General features: G+C 34.9%; 1 protein-coding gene across 2 annotated transcripts in view; it reads right to left on the bottom strand.

Annotated features, from left to right (window-relative positions):
• Window positions 1–24,012, bottom strand: part of LOC100569263 — a 74,804-nt gene extending 50,792 nt beyond the window's left edge. For both annotated transcript variants that reach the window (XM_029486627.1, XM_029486628.1), the window contains exon 1: window positions 23,619–24,012. The gene's annotated coding sequence lies outside the window, so the exon portion shown is untranslated. The remainder of the gene's footprint in view (window positions 1–23,618) is intronic.
• Between the last annotated feature and the right edge of the window lie 1,367 nt (window positions 24,013–25,379).

The following is a 25,379-nucleotide window of genomic DNA, read 5'->3' as shown; positions in this document are numbered from 1 at the left end:
TTTTCTCGACTTGAAGTCGTTATAAATTATTATTATTATTACATCGACGATAGGTCGTTGACGGAACAGTGTTAGACACACAAAAAAAAATGTATACAATAAACCGTAATACACCGCCGCGCCGCCGCGTTTCGCTCTATAAATTCTTTTTACACGATTCTTGGAACCTTATTAAAATGTAAACCGTAACGTGTCATTATATATTATTTTTTTTTCTTTTAAATAACGTCCATGTACAGCGAAAAGAATAAAACGAACATATCATTATCTTGTATATATATATATATATGTATGTATGTATGTATATATAGGTATATAATGTATATTGTTATGTCTGTATCGATTCACAAAACGTCGTTGGACCGAAATGCGCGCGGAGACCGCGGTATAATAATAATATCCATTTGTGGTTACGCGCCGATCGATTCGTCCGTGTCGACTGCTGCTATTACCATTCCTATATACTTACTGCTGCACCGCGGTGCACCGGCGACATCGAAAACCGGTCGACAAAAACCGTACACATTATGATATATAGGTAGCATGCTATACGAATGTAATAATAATTAGGCACAAAGCTTATTCGGGCCTAAATCGATATGGCGGGTTTCGATATGGATAACAATATTGGAAAATCGTATACGGACGAAGTGACGATGAATTATTGTATATGCGTTTGGCAAATCATTGGTCGTATCGTATCATAATATGACAATTAATAAGCTCGTAAACTTTATTCGACCGTCTTGATAAAATGTGAGAAACGCGATGTCGCGATGTGGCTTACCAATATATTGATGTCGTACGTGTGTCATACTCTTCCTCCCATATTTGACAGTTTGTTCTAATAGTAATGATTGTATGATATAGTTTCGTGGTCGGTATAATTGACACTCGATAGATGCAGGCATAGTATTATAGGTATCTGGTATAGTATATACGGTTTCGGGTTTCTCTTCGGCGCGGACTGTATATAGTTAACTGGGAAATCGAATAAACGTTAATCATAATTAACTCGGTATGCCATGCATATCTAGTAGCATAAGATATTTATAATATCGACTTATAAATTTTAAGTCGACAAAACGCGAAAACCGATGAGCAACGAGAAGATTATAATATACACACACGTATTAGCTGGTATATATTATATTATTATATACACAGACCGGTTATATATAGTGGGTATACCGTCACGTGGTAAATCACCATTGCTCAGATACCCTGTAATTACTATACGGCTGTGAGTTTATTAAAGGTCTGGTACATGTCGATTTGCTAATGAGAAAAAAATTGACAGCCAGTCGACTGTAGAAAGTGTGGGCAATCCTCTATATTTTATCGCCTTCGCTACTGCAACAGAACAATTTTCGACACGCCGATATGGTCCGTTTTCTCCTCGTCGTATCAAATTTTCCATAATTATACGGGATTATGAGCTGGAAACATTATGCGAAAATATACGCGTACTACCTTCACGGTACCATTTATTATCAACCAAAGAAATTTAATAAAATTAAAATTAATTATTGTCGTTGTTTTTAAAGATCATTCTTGAAAAAAAAATGTGACCAGTAAATGACTGTAAGGCTGTAATTATTATTCCTCTGACTTAATAATTATTATTGAGTATTAATGATCAAAAATTACATGCTTAATATGATGTCCAGAATCATAGTTAGACAAAACTATTTGTGAAAGTTATTTTTTAAACAAATAAAGTCGAGTAGCTTTTTTGAATCGTCTACAGTGATTGAATGAAGATTTTCTTCTTGATATTATTAGATACCTAAAAAATATATTAATATTACCCTAATGACCTCATATAGCTATATAATATTGCAATATTACATTATTAATGTATAATAATACAAGGGTTTTGAACAATAATTATGGTATACGTCGATACATCATATTATTGTAGGTACAACGACGATGATATTGTTATAATACGTTGTACATTTTAATCGTTTTGTAGGACATTTTTTCTACGTGCCCGAATATGTAGTCATGAAAGAACTGATTATTACTTATTTTTATCTTCATCTAGTACGTGCCACTAAAACGCACAGATCGTTGGTAACTATTATAGTATAATACTGACTTGGATTTACTCATATGATAAAACAGTGTATATTATGTTCACTGTACATGCATTATTATACACTATATACAGGTACCTACGTCGTATCTGTAAGTAAGTATAGTATATAATAATAACCAGGTACTATTAAAAGTGCTAGTCTATAGTCGATTAACGAACAAATCGATCTTCGATTAAGGATACCACACATTGAATTACAATAATAACGATATTATATAACATTAGTGCTACTGCAGGACTGGAATTAATTGTTGTTGTCGTGGACATCGACCATCGTTACCGGCTTACCGCAGTTTGTACGATTTGTATACAAGTAATTATATATACATGTAATACATTACACTGATAGGTATAGTCTGATCAGTCTGGTATATTCTATATGCATTATCCAACAAGATTTGTATATTGATTCATCGTTTCAAATGCAATAATGTTAAAGTGCGCCCGTTAATTAAAATTGTCTCCACAAATCAACCGATTTGATGTCGTTTATAAAAAAAAAATTCATGTTTCATGATATGCGTGTACTGCGATATAAGTATAATATAATATAATATTATAATAATAGGTATGAGGGACGAAGTGGCCGAGCGGACTAAGTCGGTTGCGACGCGCACCGTCGCCAGTTCGAACTCTGCCACGGTCAGCATTTTTCTTCGGCCAGTCACGGTGTCCGGAGAGAGAGAGAGGCCACCATCCCCCACCCGGGCATGGCAGATACCTACGAGTGCCCACTTAAAAATTCTGCTAAAACAAACACACACGTGTTCAAAACCTACAGTATACCCTCCCCCACAGTTCCACAGGCTAATGACCTCAGCAGTCGAAGTCTCAACCAAAAAAAAAAATAATATGTAGGTATATAAAAAACGGTTAGTTGGAAACCGGGAAAGTAATATAGCATGCCACGAGTGTTATCATATTTGAAAATAAGTATAAACAACGTTATGATGCGATATCACATCTATGATCTATCGTATATGAGATGATGCCAATTGGGCAATGCCGTCGATCAGATATCAAGCCACTCTTACACGCATAGCGTTTGACAATAATATATTATAAATAGGCATATGGACAATAAATTAATAACAGGACATGTAGGTATAATATGAGATGGCCATATTATTATTGTAATATTTTGCTTTACTCGAGACGGTAAACCGGTGTCAAAAAAAAAAAAAAAAATTGAATCAATATTGTTTATAAAATCATAGCGGTTAAAAAAAAATACGTTTATACAGATATATCTATTTATACATGTATATATACACACACGCAGTACGACGACTCTGACACGAGGCCACCGCCGACGACGTGAAACTAAGTCAGTAGGTACTTGAACCGAAGCGGTTTAGAGAGCCGGTTCCCGAGTTCACGATTTTTTTTTCCCCTTCAGTTCACGCTACAGACACGGACGGAATGGGTTCCTATTTCAACCGCCACTGCGCCGCCTCTCCGGGCATTAACCGCGGTCGGAGAAAATCTGTTCACCGTGTGGGGGGGGGGGGGGGGTTAGGAGAATAGAAATATAAAAACGCACCGCGTGGTAATATAATAATAATGATAATAATAAAAATAATAATATACGCGTTCGAAAAATTTAGGGGCTTCGAGTCTCACGCCCCCCTCCTCTATACGGCTGCAATGTGTTCAATTCCGCAAAATTAAAATTAAAAAAACAAAAAATCTTCGTAATGTAATAATCGTTTTTACCTATACATGAAACGCACGCATATACAAAGTGCACATACAAAATATACAATATAGGTACGCACAATATACTTAATATATTATTTTACCTATTACAAGATAAAACACGTCGAAACACACAACCACAACACACGCACACATATATACCTAATCGAACATATTATACTTCACTGCAACCGGTATATAATATAATATATAAAATATATATATGCACCTATACAGTTGCGCAACTTACACTCTGGTACACCGAATAAATGTATATATATATTATTATATGTGATATTATTATCAAAGAATTTATACACTTTATCCGACAGACAACGCGAAACTCTACCACACGTCCTGTTTTCGTATTATTATTATTATTATTCGTATATAATAGTCGTATCTTGAGGCCAATGGAAAGGTCTGTTACATAGTCGCTGCGGACACACACTGTACATTATACACACGCGGAAACGTATCCCGTCGATATAATAATATATTTAAAATTTAAATATATAATATATATATATATTTGTTTTTATGCACTCCGTACACGGCTATAATGTAGGTACAGTGCGACATACGCAACACGCATACATCGGCTTTATATATTATATTTAATTATTATTATTATATTCAGGCAGCAATATAATAATATTATGTCGTTTTTATTTTTATCTTCACTGTCACACTTCGATTCCACGCTGACGATCGCCTCAGCATTTTCAGTCTCGTATTGTATACAAATAAGTAATTCGTTTAGCCGAATATGTTATGAGTAATATGATCGGAGTACGGTGTGTTTAATTTTCAATACACAGAAATACAGAATAATATATACTGCTGAGCATATAGTACGTTATATAGTGTTGTACTTTCAACTTTCAAGTCTAAACTCTCGATCAGTTTTCATTGATAATAATATTATAATGCCTATTACCTATATTAGTATAACGATGATCAATTATTATAGACACTATTATGGTCATTAGCGGTCGAGTCTTCGATTTACCCGGCGCATTGTAACCGATCTCGTAATAATCACGTTTCCCGACCACGGTGCATATTATTATGCAAACGCTCACAATGTATCTACTCGTATATTATTATATTACATACTTATACTAAGATAATGCCATGGATAATATCAATAACTAGCTGGTAATAATTGATGTCGGACGTGATATTATAATATTTAATGTGTGCAAGTCCAGATAAGAGTTGTGGCCCTCACAATAGACACAGATGACAAAATTAATAGGTATACAATCATTCTATTCTTATTATCTATTTAGTATTTGAACTTTATTACATTTATTGGTGAATGGTGAATAGATAACTTTATAATCATTAATCCTATATACAGTTATTAAATGTTAATAAGCTGAAATATATCCGACATCAAATTTAAAGAAAAATACTTATATTATGTTGCTAAAAAAAATATATATAATTATATAATCATAGATTATGATATTATAATGCACTCAGTGGCGTATACACTGCAGTAGAGGGACATTTTGGGTGTTTACAATCCTCCCTAGTCCCTTGGCTCAATAAAATGTTTTTATAAAACAAATGTGTTCTTTATAATAATATATTGTTTTAATATAATAGGTGACCTCCCTTAAATTGGAAATTCCTGTGTAAAAAAATAACAATTGAATTTCAAACGATAACAAATGCGGGAAAAGAACAGAATAATTGAAAAATAACTACCTAATGATATGTCTCTAATGTTAAATGTAATTATCTACTAATTATAATTTAGAAGGTAAGCCGTAAGCATGTAAAATAATATTTGTATTGTTAAAAACTAAAAATATTATTTTAATAATGATAAATATTAAATCGTGTTTCCCCTAGCCTACCTTAAATCTGCAGGTATTGAGTCTATTCGTCGACGAAACTGATGGCAGTGTCACACCGGTGTAGTTGTTTTTTTTTGTTTTTTTTATTTTTCGTCCGATTAAAAATCCTCCGCTATTGTTTTTCTGCATCGGGAGAAAACGTAAACAATGTTTGACCAGAAACACGGTATATAAGCGTAGACACACGAAAACCAGTTGTTTAAGTATGTGTGGCGTGTCTAATATTTCCAGGACGTGATCGCGCTGGCAAAACGGCAACACCGCGTCCGGATCCCACGACGACCACGACGACGACGACGAAGACTTCGACGCCCAGTCGTTGCGTTTCCCATTGCACATCTCTCCGACGGCGGCGGTGGCGGTCCAACTCGTGCAGTTTTTTCTTCCCCTCCTTTGCATTGCACATTTATATTGGATTCGCTATATCGGAGATTATGATGATCCCCATTGTGTACGCGTCGTTGACTATTTTATTTCCATTCATTTATTATAAATAATATAGTGTTTAATATAATAGACGTGTGATGCGTAAACGCGCTGCAGCGATGTACCTATCGTCGTATCGATGTATATTTTATATTAAAATTAAAAATGTGTACACGATTTCTCGTCTGGATGATGACCCGCAACATTTTGTGTGAAACTTCTATTCGGCACAGCCGCCGTTATAATATATGGTATCGCGATTTATTGAGACCCTATATTATAGTGATCATATTTATCTTCGATTCTGCTTATATTATTACAACGTCCGCTGGCGTTGCATACACATAACATGTATATATATATAGGTAAATATATATAATTTAAGTTCACGCACTCGACGTATACCTACCTACCTGACTATAGCTGCACGATTTACACACGTCGGGTGCTATAGAGAAATTATTTGTCCAAAACGACTTATCGAGTATATATATATATCGTTGTCGACTGTCGAGTGAGCAAATATTATACTATCTAGGTACTATCGGCATTGCAAAAAATTGATAATGTCCGCGTACAATAAATTGTAATCGAAAATGTGCGACACGATGATCGATGTATGACGAATAATATACAGAGACGAAAACAAAAAATTACGCGTCTCGGCGGTTTCGATAATGTGCACGGTGCAGCGGCCTCGAAGAGAGATTAATTTTTTTCTCAAAGAATGCCGGTTTCTACTGCTTGTAAATTAATGTGCATTAGTATAATATTGTTCGTTCGTGCCATTATTTAACACCGGCTTTATTTGCATTTATATACTATATTGTGATATACCGACGTGGATGCGATTATTTTAAATCGTTTTTCAGCCATAATATTTTGTATTATAATAAAATACGACGACGGTATGCGGACGCGAGAGTATATCCTCATCGTGGAATGCTCGATCGAAGAATTGATGTACTACACTTCCGACGATTTCCCAAACTCACGTATAACGAGGAACGGGTTGCGTTATTAAAAACGCCGCTGCTGCAGGTACACAATATTATACTATTATACATGCGACGAGACGCGAAACGGATCGTGAGAATTTTCGTACGCGCGTGTATAATATTATATATTTATATATGTTATATTGTATGTATAGGAGCACCCGACTCACGGTGTCGTGCAATTATCATTTATTTTCGTTTTTCGTTTTTTTTTCGTCGGGGTGGGCGTAACACGAATATTATACGAGCGAGCTGCAGCACCGTTATATACCTCGCGATTTTCGATGTCAAAACCCGGACGCGCGCGCGCAAAACGCTAGCGCTCCAAGCCGAGGCGACTCTTATTCATTTCGTCACGGGCCTGGAATTTACAGGAAACCTCGGGTAAAAAAAAATTAAAATAATATCCACCAGAGATAACATTACTATTATTATTATTATTATTATTATCGTTATAATAATAATAATAATAATTGGGTATAGACTACCCACGCACGCGTATATACCACTATAATATTATAATATACCACACCGTGACGACGCTGCACCTCCGTCGAGTTTCTGCACGCGACGTTCTCAGGTCAGGATAATATATTATTAAGAATAGTATTATAATACGCCATTGATAAAGCACGATTGTGCCGAATACGTATATATGTAGATAAAATTATCATTTCGTCGGCTGCTGCAGTCGTATATTAAGTTCGTCTTAAACCCCGCGAACGATACTATAGGTATATTATAAAATCGGGTTAAATATTTAATGGCCATCATCATACTAACAATTAAAGGTTGGTTGTCCGATCCGCTTCCTCTCGCAGAGTTTGCGTTTCCAACGTTCCAGACTAATTATAGGTAGTCCTAGATTTGCTTTTGTGTTATTGTCTAACTCAAGAAAATATATTTTTTTAAATACACAGTCCGATTATAATTATTGCACCGTGCCTTATACCATGTTTCCTTTTTTATCTAAACAAAGAATCAACAATAATAATACTAAATTATAATATACAGGTATTATATTATAACACTGGACCAATTAACTTTGAATGCCTTAAATATTATATTTTATTATTTGACGTAACACGGTCTGTACACATCGAAGCGTAGGAGAATATAGGTTCAGTATCGGATATTCTATTGAATTAATTTGTAATGCTGTAAACGTTCATAATATAATAAATAGCGTACCTACCTATACACGGTGTTATGTCATCGATGTATATAATATACGATAGTTACAGTTAACTATAAATTATAAGCGCATAATGATTTTTACCACGTACGAGTGTAATAAAATATGCATTCCGATGAAATTTGTCGTTCGTGGTTTTTATCAGATAATAAATCCGAAAGCCTTATTGTTATATAAAACAGACTTATGGAAATTGACCAATTAAAACTGTTTGTTGTGGCTATACAAAGTGCATTAAAAAATATCACAGACAACGTGATCTTTATAAATTATTATGCCACATTATCGAAACAGTATTACGTGCGATAAATATTTAAAAATTCGTAAACGTTTGGTTTCAGATATTATTTTACCACTTGATCGATTTCGAGACGATTGTATCATTATAATTAATAGTAAGTACTGTGCATGCCGCCGTTACAGTCGAAAGGCACTACTTAGAATAGCGTTCAAGTCTCCACCACGGGACCATTAATAGAAATACAAAACTTTTCATGGACCACACCATTATGCATAGTTTAATCATCAATTCAATTTAATAACTATCTTAATAATTGGTACGTGAAAAATATTCCAAAATATGATTATAATATTATATTATTAAAACCGTCGTATTTACTATATAATATTATATACCATCTTTCTAATTCCTAATGACTATTATCCGGAATGTAACGAAAAACGATGAACCGGTTTTGACGCAGGTCAATCCCAGAGGTCGTCGGTCTCCGGCTATATGGCAAATAATGATGAAGATCCTGAGAAGAAGAGATTACGAAAAATGAAAAATATCTAAAATAAATAAAATTTAATGATGAATAGCAGTGAAATGTGTGAGCGATATGTCTGAAAACCTATACGCCAAGATAAGCAACTTTCCCTTTTTGAAATTGCAATTTTAACGTTTCGGCATTTGCTCGGAGAAAAACGCATCACTTTAATGCTCGTGTTTATACGTTATCACGCCGGACGGACGCTGACGAGTTTAAATAAATGTTTAATTAAAATAGATTGAAGATTGCACGAACAAATCAGTCAAGCGAAAGTTGATTATTCATAACATAATATTATAACGTAAATAAATGAATAATAGTGTATATACGTCAAGAATTTAACGAGATTTTAAGGCACCGCCGACGGAACGGACCTGAAAACTGTTGAGATGTGTTATGCAAATACTCGACAGAATATTACATTCTCGAAGTATATTGTATTATAATAATATATTATGTGTTTGTATATACTATAAACAGCAGTCCGAAAAACCAATTATATGCAATATAGGGGAGGAGTTCACACACGATTTAAACGGTTTTCTAGACAACCTAGTCCGAGTCCATGTATGCACACAACAATAAAGTATAACGTGAGACGTCTTTTTTTTTGACGTCTCAAAAGAGAAATGGGTTTCTTTACATACATGATTTTATAAGCTATGTATATTATAAAACCATTTAGAAAAGCTTATGCATAAAGCCGGCGGTGTACTTGAGTAACAATAACACCTATAATAGTATGCACAGTGTGAGAGAATAATAGCTGATGTATATTATAATGATAATATTAAACGTAAAAAAGACAAAATAATTTATACATTATACATATACCTACTGTATTAGATTATGGATTTATTTTAGGTAGAAATATGGCTATTGCAGTATTGCACTATTGCAGGCTGTATACCACAATGGTGTATATCGAACCTCGGTAACCTTATATCCTCGCATCCGGTGTTGTGGTTAAGTTGTTCTTTCCGAGCCACGCTAGGGGGTTCACCCGATGCGTAATGTATCTATAAAAGCGGTCAATGCATGACAACGCAGTTTTAAAAAAAATTTATACGATATATACGTAGTGTGCGGTGCATCTAAATGCATCTAAACGCTCTCTTGCATCCAAAGTTAAAAATACATATTATAACGGTTGTATGCAAATACGTATTAAAAAATATAGCACTGACGATGACGTCGTGTTCAAAGTACCAATTTAGATAGGTAATATAAAGGTCATTTCACAAGCATATTAATAATTGTTGCCTTAAATGTTGGAGTCATACTGTATAGTGTTACGTAATGTATTATAATAAATTTACTCTATGACAATATGAGATGTATTAGATGTTGAAATGCGGGTATACTTAATTTTTTTCTACCACATTACGTAAAGACGTTCTGAAGTAGAAAAAAAATGTAAACGATAATGATGGATTTTATGGGTATCAGATATTATTTTTGATATAATATTTGCTATTGAGTTTTGATAAAATTCTGGCAGTCTGCAAAAACCCGCAATCGGTTCATACGTCCTACGATAATGACGTATAGTTATAATCGAACGAAAATTATTACGCTATAATACGATAATATTACGCCGTACATGGCATATAATAATAATATGTACCTATCTATAATATAATACATATATTGTATAAAACTCGCATTTTTTTCTTTTTTTATATTATTATCCCCGTCGAATTCTTCTACTGCTGCACCGGCCTGAACGCGGTTCGGTCGGGCACGTTATGATATTAAAACACGCGGTGTAACCTAGTTCTTCGAGTCTCACGAACGCGCACAGATCCGATAAAATGTGAGACGAAGGCCGCGACGTGAATTTGACGCCCGGATTGTCAGATTATGAGTGGAGGGAGGGGGGTGTTGAAGTGGAGGTGGCCCGGGGGATACGAGGCACGATAGATAGTGTGCGTCTCGACACAGACAATATAATATAATGCGACAGCTATTATGGACTATATAGTACGTATATATTATTATCATCTATTTATATTGTTAAAATACGTACACATAGCTGGTGTGTAATGTTATATATAATATTTAAGGCACAGCATCACATGTGCGAAATGACACAAAACGGGGCAGCCGGGATTATGACGGGAGGAGCCAGGCAAAAACAAAATTAAAATAATAATGATAATGTACGACGGAAATGAAATCGTGATCGGAGTATAATTTTTTTGACTTGGTCGTGATGCGCTCGCGCATGTTCGTTTCGTCAGAGGCAATAAATTAACGGGCGTCGTCCGAGGGATATTATTTATACGCGAACCTATTCGCTGGTATGGTCGTATACCGACAACGGTTTACATACCGTACATGTGGTTATAATATTGTCGACCTACAAAAAAAATAAATTTTATACTCATGACGATGACGCCGTCGCACCGTTTATGGCGGACGCGCTTAAATGTGAGTCATATACGATTTTCGCGTCTCGTGTTATTATTATAACACAATCGGGAGATTGCCCAACACCAGCTCGAGCTCAGGCCGATGAACATTATAAATCTTCGTCTCAAAAACGACCTATCTTACCGCACGCGTGTTTGCGTTGATTTTTATCAACCGGATGGCCGGAGAAACGTTTCACTATAATATAACCACCTCTCAATTCTCATATTATAATATAAACTATGAAGATCATTTTTACCGTACGTATTATATATGTATCCTACTATAGATAAGGTTACATTGGTCAATGAAAATCAATTGGATTTGCAAAACTTATACTGCCATCGTAAAAATATAATATTATATATATTATATAGGTAAGAACAGTCGCCTTTCCGAGCACGTCGTGGTTCTTATTAATATCAAATTATTGTTAAAACACATATTGTTACATTGTGTTCGCACAAACACACACGTGCATCGTACACACGCATAATATTATATAGTCAATATGCAAAACATATTATAATAGATATGTACCTACATAATATTATATTGACTAGGATTGTTCGTCGTTGCATACCTCTGTGGAGAGGGAATGCCTAACGAGTGGGCGAAAAATCGATTTACATTCAGTTATTCTGATATAATATATTATTATACCTGTGCAGCCCCGTTTCCAATAACGGCATCGCTGTCAACTATACAATAAATATGTAACGCAATAATAATGTATAATGACACTTGCCGCCGTCGGTGCAGCCCCATCGATATACAATACAATTTAATAGGCAATGACACTGCACAGTCTCGGAGTAGGTATACGAAGCGATAGCCATAAAAAATTGTGACAATATTATAATATTATTGTCGCGGACGCGTTTTTTTTTTTTTATATATAACTTTGAAATTTCATAGTTCAAAGTCAAGTGTAGCGGTTGTCGCGCGGGCGTCTCAAAAATCCGATAAAATTATATGGGTCACTCGTATATACATACAACATTGTATTAAAACGTGCAGCCTTGCGCTTTGATTGGCTCGAAACTCACAGCTGGTATTATATACCGATTAAAAACGGTTTACGACCGCATAAACGCGACATTAAACTGCAATTGTTATAATTTGATTAACGGTACGGAACGCGTTAAATCGATGACGCGTATTATAATGAGTATACCACATTATACCTATATTTTATACCTATATAGTTATGAGATTTTCTCTGGTCGAATTCAATTTTAACGAGAACCCATTTTCTGTACAGCGTTATTTTAACGACTGTTGGGTATTATAATATAGCAGTGCATTATTTTTATTAGGATATAGGTAGATAAGAATTTTTTGAAAAAAAAACTGGTGCACGACCCGGTGACGAACCTCGTCGACTCGTATCGCATATTATTAAATTATTTTCTTCGGCACGAGGGGGGTCGCCATGAACACAAAATGGTCACCATAAATAATTACGATTCGAAATTCGTGTGCCTACATAATAATATTATAGTCTCAGTCCCGGCATGTATACACGCTTTGGTTGTGGCAGCGGGGGGAGAATAGAAAATAATAATCGTGCGGCGGAGGTTTGCTGACTCGCGGGTACATATTATACATGTATATGTATACTTTTTATAAGTCGAGAGCACCCACGCAACGTATTTTGATTAATCTGGTCCGGGTAACTCGATCTGTCGGGATATACAGAAAACCGGTCCACCACGGCAGTTTCGCTCCCCCCCCCCCTCCCACTTCGTCATAGCAATGGTCTGTGCAGTATAATATATAATAATATATACCGTGCACCCGCCCCTCCTTCCACGACCGACCGTTCCCCGTTCGCGACCGCTTACCTCCCCGTCGTCCGCCATGTTATATATATTATATATTAGGTATATATATACTATTATAATCTAGTTTCGTACCGTATAATATAGCATAGTAGAACCGCAATTTGGGAAGGGGTATGCTAGTGTAAGGGGTACGGGCAGATCCGTTTCGACTTCGGGTGTGGTTCCAAGTCACGACGTCACCTACATTTTGTGTACCGACAGTATAATACTGCAGCTACTACTATACAATACTATATTATACTATAATATTACTACTACTATACATACCTACGCTATTTATTAACAATAATATAAGTTATTATGCTATTATAAATTACAATATATATAATATAATGTATATATAAGACATAAGTATAGGAAACTGTAACTTTGATATACCGAAACGTTATAGCCGAAACGTTCTAATATATATATTATTTTCCAAAATACTTTCAAATGATGTAAAACATAAAAATTGTTTACGGGATGAAAGCTTTTTGGGTCAGCATCAAGTTTGTACAAATTGTACTGCAGTTGTATACAAGTTGTATCTAGGTATATAGGTACATTTAAATTTTATAATATTGTATTCTTGAATACGAATTCGTGGTTCTTGATGAAAAAAATTCTGCAAAAACCAGTTAGCGATCGGAAAAATTTCGAAATAATAAGTGCAGCGGTGCATTAACGCGTGATATTGGTATATAAACATTCAAAACGATTATACAGCCAAGAGATACGAAACATATTCCGGTATAAACTCGTTGGGCAGCGTATACGTCATAATATTACAGTCGACCGGCGATAACTCGAAACTCGATAACTCGATTTTTTTTTTAATTCCCCTTGAGATAAGGTTAGATAAAATTCGAGTTTTATTCCAAAGCGATTTTTTTCATCTCCATTTAATTTTGAGTTATCGCGACTAGCAGTAGGTACACCTATGTATCAAAATTTACCAATTATACATTTGTTGGTAATTGGTATTCGCGACGTCTTTGCGATTTATTCTCATATCGTTTTTCGTTTACACCTTTCGCGATCGAACACATATTTTCCTGACATGTGTTTGAAAATAATTATAAACGATTTGTTCGTACATATAAGGCTTAAATTGTAATATATTTGATTTTTAATTTTTTTTCCATGCGTTAACCACTATCAAGCTATTGATTCAAAAATCAAACCTTCTACGGTGTTGTGCGACGTACGCGGTCGTCATTACAAAATATGTTATTTTTCGTGTCTAAAACAGCAACAAAATATATATCATAATCACTATAAGCCTATAACATGACGTCCAAGGACACGGCGTGGTTTCGGTGATAAGACATTATTATGTTATTATAATTAGAATATAATTAGAATTAGAATATAATGCAAAGACTATTATACCGAATTACCGTGAGCGCGATGCTTTATCTCGATTGAAATTGTTCGTTCTGCGGAACAAAGATTGAAAGTTTTATAACTATGCACACACCACGACTGCATACATGTAGGTACGGGATGATACATTTAACGTAAAACACTCATTGTTTTAAAAAAACCAACAGTTTTGAAAATATTTCTTTTACGTTAATTTTAAGTCGCTACAAAACAACATTTTTAGTAATATTTTATCGTTATTATTTGGAAGTTGTTTACTCATTTGAATTACGCAGTACATTATTCGGAGTATTTCGATCTATAAAAATGAATTTTCTAAAAAATGATTTATTAGCTTATAATTATTTAAAGTTTGGACTATCGGAGTAGTGGACCAACATTTTTCGGAGTACTTCTGTACCACTCCGCACTCCGATCATATTATAAGCATTAAATACTTATATTATAGCAGTTATAACTCGTACACTATTCTGCACTGGAATAACAAATAATTAACTCATTGTTGTCATTAAAAAAAAGTAAAACATATTTTAAAAAATGATAAAATACAGTCGCAAAAAAAAAAAAATTATATTTTCGAAAACGTTTGTTTATCTATATTTTAGAAATAATGAGAGTCTACATAATATACGATAAACAATGGATCATCGCCCGGCGCCCGGTACACTCGGCCGGATTATAATATGTCGTACCTATATAACAATGTTATATTATACTTATTATATTATTGTGCGAGTGTGCAGTATACAAACGTCGCGCGTATATTATATTATATGTTATTTGTAACGGTATACCTATAAACACGGCAGCAGCAACGACCTACCGTCTTTGCTAACGCGCGCCGCCGCGGCCGGCTTTTCTCGGACCGCTTCGTGCGCGGCGGCCCCGGTGTTGACGGACCTTAGCCGCCGAATAAGAAAAGAAAAAAAAAACGTGGTAGAAGCAGAAAAAAAACACGCACACAACTACACGAGTAAAAATAAAATTAGACGAAAAAAATAAAGAGAGAAGGAAAACACTACGCCGGCGGAGCGGAACGCCTGTTATATATATATATTTTATATGTGTGTGTGTATGTGTGTGTGTGTGTGCAGACCGCATTAAAAACCAGTTTCCACGGCGCGTCTCAATGTTTAAACACGAGTAACCATTATTATATCAGCCCGGATAATTAGCCCGGATCTAAACACGCGGCTTCTATATCTATATATACGTATGTATATTATACAGGAACCTTACAGTCGGTCATGATTTTTTTGTGTTCCATTGTAGTAGATTTTCGTTATGATGCGATCCGTACGGGAAACGCGGTGGCCGCCGCTGACGACTGTCCGCGGGTTTCGGATTCGGTCGATTTTGTCATTATCAATAATATTATGCGTAGATATATAGTGTACACATATTATAATATTACAATGTAACATGTTGTAAGGCATGCAAATATATATAGGTATACTGTTTTGTGCACGGGACAACGGATGTATAAGAAATACGGGACACATTTTTACGTGTACCAAATAATTCTTATATTATATTGAATATAAATTGAAATGAATAAATTATAGGTACCTTTCTTATTTTACAACTCTCAAGTCCAAATCAGTCGATGGGTACAGCTATGTCATAAAAATATAAATTAATAATCATAATTCAATTAAAAAACATATTTTTTGTTGTTTTTTTTTTTAATGATTATCGTTGATCCTAGAATACATCGTCTCGAGGAAACGTAGAACGAATATAAAATTTCTCAACATTTTAATTTTCTCTATATAGAAGGCTAAATTCAAAGATTACAGAAACCAATAAGATCCTGTATGATACGTGATGAAACCAATCTTTTATATGAAACGCGAGCCTATATGATATATCATAAAAATACATTAACCCAACCAAAAAACCAAACTAGTACCTAGACATTTCATTAAATTTGATAATATTATTACCATCGGCAGAACGTAAAATATTATATCAATACAAAAGACCGCGGTCGACCAACAATATTTTGTAATAAATGCAGATTGCAGACGATCAATGACCAGCATCAAAGTCTCGTGAAATGGATATAAGAACACAGAACGCATATTTTAAATACATTTCAGAATAATAATAAAAAATAATATAATTTATTGTTTTGACACAGAGCGCAACAACCGTTATAAATTATAATAATTATTAAAAGATGTCTTACTCAAGATTTCTTTTTAGGTACACGTTATTTTTTTACCGAGCTAAAACACGGCTATTAATTTGTGGTTAGGTGTATATAATAGACGTGTACGTATATAGGTACGTGTAGTGAGTATTAATTACGATTTTTAAAAAAATAGTAATAAACCTTATCGTATAATGCCTAGAAATGTGTACTGGAGTCTGTAGATATATGTATACTAATATAGCAGACAAAATTAAATCCATGTCGTCTATGAACACCCGTTAACGACTAATTACAGGATATTGTAAATTATATATTCTTTTAATCAGCGCAAAGCCGCTTTGAATCCGTCGCGCGTTTCAATGAAACACTGCGGCTATAGAGAGAACCGGAGAATAATAAATAAAATTATTCAGACTAAATTCGTGACACGTCGAATTATGTTTCACTCGATCGTTTCAAATAAAATACAGTTTCCTTCTCCGCTGAATTGAGGTACATCGAAATTACCACGACATTTGATACACATTTTAAGGGTACATAATATATTTACACTGATTTTTCACTACCTCTAAACATATTCGTATTATTTCTTTATTTTAAGCCTCTAATTCTCAACCGTTTAAAAATAATAATGTTTGGTTGTGTTTTATAATAAAGGTTTTTCACATTTTTAGTTTCATCGTATAAATTGAAAATGTATTTAATATCTATATTGTATTTCATGACTTAACGAATACAATTTATTAAATGACCAAGCTAATACATTTAATTTATTTTCATTCTTATAACGTTAATTAACATATTTTAATGTATTTAAAAGAATAATTTAAGGAAAATGGAGCTATCAATTGTATCTGTACCTATTTGATATAGACCCCCGTACCAACTTCTGAAACATATGCTTATACAGGGGTTATACTTGTGAAAATTGTACTAAAATGAGTTTTGTGTCATTATTCGTCGTTAGTAATAATATTATAGATCATTATATACTTATACAAACGTTGTATTATATATTTTTATGAGTATTCACAATAGGCAATCGTCTTACGGGTGCTTCAATAAAATAATGATTTAGCCGATGGTCTAGACCTAGCGGGTATTGACTATATATAAATGTATATACCATCATATTTTGCAATAATTTTTATATTTCAGACAACAATGGGATAAATATCTTTTTCTAATTCGTTGAATGCCACTTGATTGTACAATCTTGGTGTGGCTGTGTATTATACTATTATATATCGTTATGAGCTGATGATAACAAACGCGTGTATACTGCAACAATCTTGATGAAGAACGAGCATAATAATATAACGTTATGACGATAGCTATATAGGTATAGTAGCTATTATCTCGATAACATCGTCGTCGTTTCGTTTTTTCTTCTCCGATCATAAAACACGATGATTTCGCATAGAAAACGCGAATTGTGTCCGTATGTTTTAATTATGAATGCGAACGTGCACCGGAAATGAAAATCTTATATAACAGGCACAGAGACCAAACGAAAAGAACATGTTTTTTTTTATTTTTTCTGTGTAATAATAGGCATTCAATGAATGTTGAACTCAATAATATAATGGTTTGATTTGCGGTTAAATACAATATGAGCAGGTCATACAATTCCGCATATTATATGGAAAATAACTAATTCATCCGAATCATCGGATACTATATAATATGATATAATACAATATATATTAACTCGAACTGATCTGTAGGCACCAGCTACCTGTGTTCTCTGAAACCTATATAATTTATCCGACGACGAACACCCTCCGCTACCCCGCGGGTTTATTTGCGTAGAATTTGTATAGAAATTACTAGCCATTTTTGATTCCTACAAAAGTTATGCACTTATAATGCAGTCGACGTGCAGCTTCATATCGTGAAAATATCTCCGCCGTTCATCGGCTCGATCCCGATTCGGGCGCGAGCGAAACGTGACGATCCAGTTTTTTTTTGACCGGACTAGAGGTGATTCATATAATAATACAGCCGTGTGGTTTTTGTATACATATATATATATTATATATTCTTCGAGATTCGCACACGGAACTCGGCAAATTGGTCCGGGCGAATTATTTTATAATATATTGTTATCCACGAGCATTGCGGGTGAAAATACGTTGCGGCGCGCGCGGATCACGACTCGAGACAGTCTCACATGTACTTATATATATATATATATATATATATATAAATATAACACACACACACACACTGCGGGATGAGTCGCACACATCCCACTCGCGCTATACGGACGAACCGAGCATAATGGAAAAAAACCGACTCTAAGGCCGTATATACCTACATCTTATTGTGTATTGTGTACGTCTGCTGTGTCTTCGCGTGCCCGTATATATACAGATGTATATTGTTACAATTTTTTATGTGTGTATATAATATACTCGTATATAGGTAGGTTCCTACTCTACAGAACCGACTGCGGTCTGCACGATATATTAGGACGACGCGCGACGTGGAGGATAAAAACGATTATTATTATTATTATTATTATTATAGACCAAGCGTGCGTTCTGTAGCGCAGGGCGAAATCGTGTGGAGTGTCTATGTGTGTGTGTGTGTGTGTGTGTGTGTGTGTGTGTGTGCTATTGAAGCTGTGTCCAGTACTCCAGTGTGTCCCCCTGTAAATATATAATATGTAGGTATACGCATGCAGACCGGCGTCGTTTCGGAAACAGAACCGCACATGACGTCAGGCATTTCTATATTATTATATATTATGAAAACTATGCAATAATGTTATTTCCATACAGACGGCTTTCGAATCGATATTATACGTCATAATATATTTTACGTGAATCGCTGATCGACTGTAGCAGGACACGCATGGTGGACCCTCTGTATATACGACATTAAGACATTTATGTGTTATAAAATATAATAATATTATATTAGGTACTAATTAATTATACAAGTACACGTATGTTATCGGTTGAGTATTCCCATCGAAAATGGGTTCTATACACAGTACACTGTATATATATATATATATATATATATATATATATCAACACTACCTTAACCAACTTGGTTGTTACTTGTCGATTTCTATATACCTACTATATTTATGTATTAACTAGGTTTGACTAATACTTATAATATTATATGATATATTAATTCAAGTATAAACAATTGAAAAAAAACTTTAGGTTGGGTTAGGTTAGGTACCTGTTATAAAAAAAAATTATATATAATATTATTATATGTATAACCAGTTCGGTCACAGTGCAACATTACTATTGGAAGTTGACGATATGCAGCATTAAATATAGTATAGAAGAAAAAACCATGGAAGTTTCTAGGTCAAATGCGTTCGGAAAAAAAAGAGAGAAGCTAAAAGGAGAAAAACCATCATTATCATTATTACACGGATATTTCGTCTATGATCTTTACACGCGTTTCGTATACCTAGCCAGACATTAAGTGCACTCCAACGTTGTCAGATCTATAATGACTCGCGGGGGATCCGTTACACGTCAACATTTAAGCACTCGCTAATTTTAAAATGTATATATATGTACGAGCGCGCGCACGTTAGCGTGTGTGCATGTACATACATGTTTGTGCGTGTGTGTAAAAACTGTACACTTATGTGATTTCTATATCACAGCGTTTTATTTGCGCCGGCGGTCATGTAGAGATTTCGTTCGGAGTGGAGTGAAAAAAAAAATGGCAACGACCTCGGAGGCACGAATAAATTCTTATATCGTGTCAGGGGTCGAATTTCTCCGACAAAGCCGATCGGTTTTAGCCGAAAACAGACTTTCGTAGTAGTTATAATGTATACGTGCGATAATAAAATTTACTGTATACCTATGGATGTATTAATTATACATACACATATTCAATTTCAGTACTATATTACGTGCATAAACTCACTTCGACAATTAGCGATAATCTTCAGCCCAGACCCGTTATTATGTGTACAATAATGATTATTACATTAATTATGCAACAAACGGCGAATAATTTATACCTATGTATAATAACAACTTGTTTCTGTTTACTACAAAAACTTTAAGCAGTTAAGCGTACGACAAAATGCGTCTCCTACTATAGTTTACTAAAATTATATCTAGTACTTATATTGAATCAGAACCAAAATGAGTTACGTGTTTAACAAATTGCATTAAATATAAGATCTTTAAACAGGTCCATAAAAATGTTTAGCGTTGTATGTGTGTATATCTATTAAATAAACGAAGTCACTACCTATTAATTTAATGAAAATTTATTTTGAAACATATTTTATGCTATATAGGTATTATTGGATTCAAATATTCAATCGAACCAGGTTTGTGATCTAGGGTGATAAATGATAGGTACCTATTATTATATAAAAATGTAATATATGTAGGTGTTAACATTCTTGCACAGTGTGATGTGCTCGCACTAACCTACCTTCAGACTTCACAGACATATTATACTCATAAATGTAACTAAATTAAATTCCTAATATTCTCATTCGTAGGATAATTTTTACTATAAAATGGAATTAACATTAAAATACTATAAAAATAGGTTATAACAATATGCTAATGCACGATGGTTATCAGAATTGCAGACGACGCGACGTCGTTAAATATGTTGTATTGTCAATAATAATTTTGTCGGTCGACAACGCATTACCGGCGGCCATAGAGCTGCGGTGGCAGCGTAATCAAAAAGGTGGAAAAACAGGAACGCTACGGGAAAAGTCTGGTACCTATACCCATATAGAATATTATATATTATACTCAATTCGTTATTTTTTCTTTACGGCGTCACAGCTATACCTACTCGTTATATAGATACAGTTACACAAGGAATATAATAATACATTATATATATATATATATCATATATGAATTAAATGTAAACCGCGGAGTCATTAAAAACTAATGTCCGAATACGACTTAAAAAACACAACAATGATTTAAACAAGATGAAGCTCGACGAAGAGTGTCGTATACGTATATAAACGAGACCGCGGCGGAGAAAGAAATTCCTACGAGGTTATAAAGGTGCGTATAGAAACTGGTGCCCCGAGGGGTAGCACATTCGGCTCTAACCTGGATACACTCACACACATACACACACACACACACACACACACACACACACACACACACACACACACACACACACACACACTCTGTATGCAAACGTAGGTACATAGCACACTCAGCATCCGAGAGTATCCTGCACCGGTGCAGGTTAGATACGTTTTATATAATGCGTGTTATGATTTCTTGAGATCGTAAAAAAAGCCGTTGATATGCTAACGTGTGCGCGTGCATGGCGTTTCTTATATATACATTGTCCACATACTACAGCTCGTGGGCGTAGCAGGTAGAAGGTACCTATCTACGATACGCGAGAAGAAAAACAGACAATGGACAATCGTAAAAAAAATGACGAAAAAAATAACACTGAAGCGCGCATAATATTATAATGATCGAAGCCTTTTTATGGAGAGAAAATACCTCTCGCGGGTTATTACTTATTAGCTTCCGCCGTGGTCCCGGAAGTGTGCAGCTGCATGATAACAAGACCTTCTATATACCACTTACATATATATACACCTCGTTAAAAGTCAACGCGGTGTACCTATACCATAATATAATACCTACAACTGCGCACATCACCGCTACGACCAGAAACATGATAATATAATATAAAAATAATATAGCGCGTCATATTATATACGACTTACGAGTGGTGTTCGCACGAAACGTACGAATCGTGACTTCCACTTGCGCGCGTATTACAAATATTGGCCGTCCGTCAATGACAGCCGCAAGAGCACGGTCATTAAAACGGCGCGATCCGAATAAAGAGCAAACTAAAGAGTTGACCGAAAACTGCGTAGCAATAATAATAGGTATACATTATTATTATTATTATTATTATCACACACATCACAGTGTTTGCAGACAAGTCCGTGGCGTGTAACAGGTTTCGTTTATTGACGCTGTCATTAGCGTCATGGTGAGGGGGCACCATTACTGGACACTGGCTCTACAGCTAATAATTTTAGGGGGGTCCAAAACGTTATTGCTTCGGAGAAGGAGAACGGCAACGCAAGTATCATCATTATATATACTATGTTTATAGGTACCTATAATATGTCTATCGGCGACGGACATGCATTTTTTTTTGTCACGACCCATTTAATATAAGCGGTTTCCGAAAAGCGTGTATATTTAGATGTTCAAATTTATATATATATAAGCTGTCGCGAGAGGTGAGAAAAATATACGCAATAATATTATTAAATATAGGTACGTAACGCGTACAGGTACGTGGGTACGTGCTGCAGTTGTATTATTATTTTGTGACAAGTCACGCGTTTAAATTATAATCATAATAGACTATAATATGGTCGCATACCAAAACTATATATATAACCTATAAGAATATATAACTACCGATAGAAAAAAAAACACACTTGTTCATAGGTAACTAGAATATTATCCTGTAGAAGGTAATTTTATTCTTTTCTATAAAATTGGAAACCGAAGGTAATGGGACGACCGCTTAAAGATAATGTCTCTGGTGACTTTAACGGTGGGAAAAAATCCTTGGAGACTTTAACGGTGGTCATTTTTGGACTTTTTAAATAATAGAGATAAGAGATGTTTCCATGCGAGTGAATACCACTTTGAATAGATATACCAGATAGAGAAATAATTACGTTGTTCTGAGTATAATAATAATATAAACTCTTATATGATATAATATAGTACGTACCGTAAACCAGGAGATAGTGCGTGCGTTTCAGACACGGCGATGAGTGTAATCCAAAACTAGGATGAAATAAAATTTGAAAAAATATTTATTATCTTACGTCGTGCCCGACACTATATCGTCGTATAATGTGTAAGTATATTATGTTAATATTTATTATACTACACGCGCAGAGTCCACGTTGACAGAGGATCTCTCGGGCCGCGTCCCTTGGAAACCACGCACTCGAGGAGGAGTAGACGAAAAAAAAAAAAGGTTCCACGGAAAATTTTGAACACACGGCTCGCGCGCACACACTCGGACCACGCGGACCCGGACGACGACGACGACGGACGACGGTTGCAGGTTGGCGACCGGCGAGACCGTAAATCACACACTGCACGCACGCAGGTAACTCAACTCGGCCGGTGGCGCGGAGGCCGCCGCCGCCACGTGAAAACCCGCCGCGAGTCCATCCGCCTCCCACCCGACGACCAATCGTCGTTACCCAAAGACCTAATTCCGCCGCCGCCGCCGCCGCCTCGGTAGAACCACCGCCGACGCACGCACGCACTCGCATTCTCGCGGCGCTATTGCACGCACACAACCGACGGGTTCCGTTAAATCTCTCAGCTGCTGCTCCGGCTTCGGGTCACACGCGCGCGCACACACACACACACACGTGTGTGAATCAACGGCACTACGCGTGTGTGTGAGTGTGTGAATCGCCGAAACCGCGGTGCCGCCGACGGTATACGCGTTTTATACGTTTTTTAAACTCATTTTTCGGTCGTCCCCGTAATGATGTACCCATATATAATATATATGTTATTATTATCATTATTATATTATGAATCTCGTACTGTAAATCGCGTACCGTATACAGCGCATAATTTACAGGTATACACCTTTATTGATATATTGTTTAAGTGTATTCGGTGCGGGCTGTACCCGTAATAATATTATTATACCCATAGCCGATTTATTTGTTTATCCGTGTGCAGTATACATAATCTATATTAGGTAGGTATATTGCAAGGTGCTTAATGGGTGACGATGATCAAAAAAAAAAATATAATAATATTTTAACATTTGAGACGATAATATTATTTGCATGGAATATATTATATGCATTACAAAATACTGATATTATGTTGACTCCCAAGTTGTTCAGAATTTTATTATGTTGCACTATTATTATAGTGATCGTGTTATAGTGGTCGTCAGCCATCATATCGTTACAAATATTATAATGAAATATATTGATTATACTTTAGTCTTAGTTAACGAACACAATATTTTTCTGTCATTAGGTATTTAAGGTAGCTTGGAATTGAATATAAAAGGTGAATATAGTGTATAGTCTATATTAATGTATATAGTGGACTTCGGTATACTTATCTTATATACAATATATGACCACTTTATACTCATTATTATATAACGTAGGTATCTGGTACGTTATATTTACTGAAATTAGTTTACTGATAAATCATAATAATATTCTCATATAGTTATAGTTACTATATTAATATTTTAATAAGTTTTAAATATATCAAATTAAAATGTTAAACATGACTGCGCCGACATACATATTCATAGCCAGCTATTTTTAACTATAGGTAGTAGATGCAGCGATAAGGTGCGTTGGAATTAAATGCGTTTAACAACGATTTTCATCTCGAGGAAAAGTAAAATAGATATAATTTACACTACGTTACGGTTTCTCATATTTTTAATTTTAGATAGTAATATCCAATGGGGTTTATATCGAAGAAAATTAAG

This window comes from Acyrthosiphon pisum, chromosome A1 (assembly GCF_005508785.2).
Source record: "Acyrthosiphon pisum isolate AL4f chromosome A1, pea_aphid_22Mar2018_4r6ur, whole genome shotgun sequence".
Classification (NCBI taxonomy): domain Eukaryota; kingdom Metazoa; phylum Arthropoda; class Insecta; order Hemiptera; family Aphididae; genus Acyrthosiphon; species Acyrthosiphon pisum.
The sequence above is the reverse complement of the archived record's forward strand: the minus strand, read 5'-3'. Positions and strand labels throughout refer to the sequence as shown.